Below are 5,430 nucleotides of genomic sequence, written 5' to 3' on the forward strand. Positions count from 1 at the left end.
CTTTCTCTTTTTCCCCCCAGGCCCCGTATTCAGGCCTAGGCGTGTACAGAAAGACTACTCATCATTCTTCGCCCAACACAGTCTCACGAACAACTACCCAGGCTATAGAGTGCCCCCCGGTACACAGCACTATATTGAAGAGGGCACCTCCAACTTGTGATACCGCGCTACCTGAAACCATCACTTCAGGGGGAACACTTTATACCTGATCTTTCTCATATTTTTACGTATCAATTACCATTATTATTACTTATGCTAAGTGTTGATTTTTTTACGTATGCTACCCTATTTTTGCTATTTTTTTATGCTTTGAAAAATTACGATTTTTTCGGCCTTGCTCGCTTTAGCTGGATTGATTTTTTTACGTATGCTACCCTATTTTTGCTATTTTTTTATGCTTTGAAAAATTACGATTTTTTCGGCCTTGCTCGCTTTAGCTGGATACGTATGCTACCCTATTTTTGCTATTTTTTATGCTTTGAAAAATTACGATTTTTTCGGCCTTGCTCGCTTTAGCTGGATTTTATTTAGCGAACCAGAGCTACCTGTTGACTGTTTGAGTTTAGAGTTTATGTTTAGCACCGGCCTAAACCGAATGAGAGGGTTCGTTTTAAAACCAGCTTCGGTTTAAACTGAATAAATAATGTTGTAAAACACAGCTCTGGTTTAAACTAAACAATCTGTTTTCATAGGGAACCAGGTTACTCTGGTTAGGCTAAATAAAATCACATTTTAATTCCAAGTTAGGGAACAAAGTTGATAAGTTCCCACAGGAACCAAGTTAGGTAATCGCAGATCAATGTTGTCAGTTTCATAGGGAACCAGGTTACTCTGGTTGGGCTAAATAAAAATCACATTTTAATTCCAAGTTAGGGAACAAAGTTGATAAGTTCCCACAGGAACCAAGTTAGGTAATCGCAGATCAAAGGGAACCAGGTTACTCTGGTTAGGCTAAATAAAAATCACATTTTAATTCCAAGTTAGGGAACAAAGTTGATAAGTTCCCACAGGAACCAAGTTAGGTAATCGCAGACCAATCCTGTCAGATTATGCACTTGGTTTTCTGAGATCTACATACCAAGGGAAGATTGATGACGAATTATAAGATAAATTGTACATTGTTGGGAAGATTTTAAAATCTGATGTAACTTAATTGCAAGTTGTTATAAGATAAATTGTACATTGTTGGGAAGATTTTAAAATCTGATGTAACTTAATTGCAAGTTCCGTGAGACCTGGGAATGTGTAGTTCGGCATAGGTATTTGAATAAGTACACCAGAAGTACCTACACCACATTTAAACAGATACAATGGGAACTTCTCAGAGATGTCCTACATTTAGTTCCTCTCTTGTACCGATATCCGGGGCAGAGTTCTCACTACAGGGAGTCATATGAGGGGGATTCAACGAAATAGCTGATGGTCCCGTGATTTATTTCAATTTGAGAACCGCTCAGTAACGATTTACTGCGAACCAAAATTTAGTTCCTCTCTTATGTACCGATATCCGGGGCAGAGTTCTCACTACAGGGAGTCGTATGAGGGGGATTCAACGAAATAGCTGATGGTCCCGTGATTTATTTCAATTTGAGAACCGCTCAGTAACGATTTACTGCGAACCAAAAAATAACGCATTAAATTTCCAAGATATTACCTAGGTATTTCATATTTCCCTCCTTAAAAATCTTATACATACATATAATTTTATCAAAAATGAAGTGGATTTTACTTTTTTCCCCCAGTTACGAATAGATGTATCAACAATATTTTTTCCACGAGAATTTAATACTTGTCAAGGATGTTACCTACCTAATTTATCCTTAATTTTATTTGTCTACCCATGTTTGTAAATCTTACTGTTTATTATCAACACATACCCTTTATTTGAAATAAATGAATATCGTTATCTTATTTTTTATATAACTGCCCCTGTCTTATTTATTTATTTATTAATACAATTACAGCCTAGGTATTAATTATGTCTTTTACTCAGATAAAATGTGGTCCTGAGGTTTGGGTTCGATTCCTTGCACAGACATTAAAACTCGTTATATTAGGCTTCGCTTTAAATGACAAAAAGGAGATAAAAATTACAATTTTGAAAACTGAAAACGAAAATAGAGGAAAAACGAAAATAGTTTCAAATAGCACGTCATGGTAAAATATGAATAACTTTTATTGGGAGTATACTGTAAAAACGATACTACCTAACTAAAAAACTAAAAGTAAAAAAAAGACAAAATAAATACTGAATCTCACTAATACCATACAATAAAATAGAGTATATACGTATAAGTAGTTTTTCAAACCTCTCCAGCCTAGTTAGCTTGGTTGATTGCGCGTTTGTCTTGTAAGCGCTAGGCCGCGGGTTCGATTCCCGCCCGGGACGGATTTTATACTGAAGGGATAAGGTTCGTTCTCCTAACGGCTGGCTTTCTCCTATCCTGTTTTCCTTCTCTCTTCAATTCCGGGACGATAAGACCTTAGCAGTTACAGTTCCCTTCTATGAAATCTCTAACAAGACAATCTATCAAACCAACCCTGGTTTGATTTCACCGGCTGTGTGTCTTTCATCAAAATCATCAATTTTCATCAACAACATGGAGGATGGTCGGGAGTTCTGGCGGCTCAATCCAGAGGTTCCGGGTTCGTAGAGGAGCTGAAATGATCAAATAATTTGTTACATATCCATTTCGGAATGATCAGGCCTCCGTTGTTACAAATACCTTTATCAAATCTCTTCACAAAGAGTAATTACTCTACTGTTGTTGTTGTAGCGGCGTTAGCTATAGCCGAAAGGTGATGACAAAATTGACATGTGCCCTAAATCACCAAAGTATGGAAAAGTATCTTACAAGTGTAATAGCCAATGGAAAAGCAGAATTTTGAATTTGGACGAATCGAAACACCTTATTTTATAATACTGTTGTGTCAGCTAGGACTGTGTGGTTGATTACTGTGGTATATGGGAGGAGACAGGTATATATATAAAAAAAAAAATCCTCCTTTCCAGGGGTGGTTAGGCAAACAAATAAGAAAAAAATACACTTGTGTGTGTGTGTTTTCTTTTCTTTTTTAAATTTCCTCATTGCGTAGGAAAGTATTGTTTTTCAATCTCCCTCCATTACCTATTCCGTATGATACGAGAATCTGTGACACCCTGTAGGTACATCAGGTAATATCATGAGAATAGCTCTAGCCATGTTTAATAGGCTCGTCCTGAACCGCAGTCAACCATCGTGAGGACTTATGCTTGTTCTTTTCAAGCAGAGAGAACCCTTTGAAACCACCAGCTAGACTTACTCTACTGACTTAGTGATAGTACTCACTCTACTGTCTAGGGAGGACTTTCTAGCACTGAGTGGCGTAGACTGGGGGCTCTCCTGGGTGACAGCGGTGAAACAGGTGCTGGCATTCTGAACTGGCGTGTACAGTATGTGATGAAGAGGGGAATTCTGAAAGTAAAATACATGGGAATAAGCCCCAGTAGAGGCGTAAACTGGGGATAATAAGCCCCAGTAGAGGCCTAGACTCAGAGGTAGCCCGACGCATTTCGCGGGGCTGGGATTCGAGTGCCAGTATCGACAACAAATTTAGTACCAAGCTTCTGGAAACAAGATACCACGTTAAGTAAAATGATAAGATAATTTAATTTAAAAAATATTAAATTTATTACCGTTATCTCGAGGTGGACATTTGTATTAGTAGAGGCGTAGACTGGGGGTAATAAGCCCCAGTAGAGGCGTAAACTGGGGATAATAAGCCCCAGTAGAGGCGTAGACTCAGAGGTAGAAGGCCAGACGCAATTCGCGGGGCTGGGATTCGAGTGCCAGTATCGACAACAAATTTACTACCAATCTTCTTGAAACAAGATACCACGTTAAGTAAAATGATAAGATGATTTAATTTAAAAAATATTAAATTTATTACCGTCATTTCGAGGTGGACATTTGTAAAAGGCTTGCTTAAAACAAATTAATCAGCTATTCACGTAGGAAGTATAGGTACAGGTATAGGTATATTTTATTTGATATCAATTTTTTTACAAGGAGTTTCTTATCCTAAGCTTAATTTATGCTTATAAGTACTAGTACATGACGCTTTACCTGCCTCGGCGGTGTAGTGGTCAAGACGCTCGTCTGGTAATCAGGAGGGCGTGGGTTCAATCCGGCTGATATATGATATTTTATAAATTTTTTCCCCCAATGATATTATGTAGTAGCCTACTGCTTGGGTAAAGTCACTCTTAGATGCCTAATTGGACAGGTTGGACTGTAATAGCCAACTGTTGGGGTAAACGGACTCCCAAGTCCTATTCAAGTAGTACTAATAAGCACTATTACTATTATTAAAACAATTTTCCAAGACAACTCACTTGTACAAGTAGTGATATTTTATCAAATTTTTCCCCCAATGATATTATGTAGTAGCCTGCTGCTTGGGTAAAGTCACTCTTGGATGCCTAATTAGACAGGTTAGATAGACTACAGTAGCCAACTGTTGGGGTAAAGGGACTCCCAAGTCCTATTCAAGTAGTACTAATAAGCACTATTACTATTATTAAAACAATTTTCCAAGACAACTCACTTGTACAAGTAGCATTTCAGTTTCATCTAGACCTCGATCTGACAGGCAACTTCCTTGACTTAAAGTTCTGGGTCGATTTTTCATGCATTGTGCTGTGATGTCTGTAACGAGAGAGGAAGCAGCTGTTATAACAAGGAGCATGGCACTGTAAATTGGGGCTCTGGGACATATTTATAGGAAAAATAGTTTTTTTTAGGTACCTAATCAGGTGAAAATCCCCCTTTCGGCGTACATATCTAGTACAATGGAACAAATTCTATTTAATTTGATACCTATGCCTCATTTAAGCTAATGTTAATATAATATTTTATACCAATATAAAATATACCCAAACCCAAAGGTGAAATACTATGAATCTGGGGCTCTGGGACATATTTATAGGAAAAATAGGTTTTTTTTTAGGTACCTAATCAGGTGAAAACCCCCCTTTCGTCATACATATCTAGTACAATGGAACAAATTCTATTTAATTTGATACCTATATCTCATTTAAGCTAATGTTAATATAATATTTTATACCAATATAAAATATACCCAAACCCAAAGGTGAAATTCTATGGATTAATAGAAAGATTAGAAAGTAAAACTAAACACATAAATGCCCGTGATATTCAGGTAATAAAGGCGCATAGACCTTAAGCACAAAGAATTGATAGTGATAAAGTCCTACCTAGACAAATAAAGTACGGGTATAACATGCATTACACATAAAGTCATTAGGATTCCTAATTTGGAACAACATTAAATTAGAGGCTTTCTTAAATGAAGTTATGTTAACTTTTTTATTATAGTAGGCAGCCAAGAACTAAAAAAAAAAAAAAAAAAAAAAAAAAAAAACTTTAA

The 5,430-nt window shown here is 36.8% G+C and overlaps 1 protein-coding gene and 1 long non-coding RNA gene across 2 annotated transcripts in view; both read left to right on the forward strand.

Moving 5' to 3' along the window:
- Nucleotides 1-5,430, forward strand: part of LOC103505110 (pollen-specific leucine-rich repeat extensin-like protein 2) — a 32,121-nt gene that overhangs the window by 22,072 nt on the left and 4,619 nt on the right. The gene's annotated exons all lie outside the window — the stretch shown is intronic.
- Nucleotides 449-1,139, forward strand: LOC113465721. The gene is made up of 3 exons (XR_003390343.1): nt 449-700; nt 826-911; nt 1,023-1,139. It is a non-coding gene; the product is annotated as an uncharacterized LOC113465721 (long non-coding RNA).

Source organism: Diaphorina citri, unplaced genomic scaffold, assembly GCF_000475195.1.
Source record: "Diaphorina citri unplaced genomic scaffold, Diaci psyllid genome assembly version 1.1 scaffold151, whole genome shotgun sequence".
NCBI classification, from domain to species: Eukaryota; Metazoa; Arthropoda; class Insecta; order Hemiptera; family Psyllidae; genus Diaphorina; species Diaphorina citri.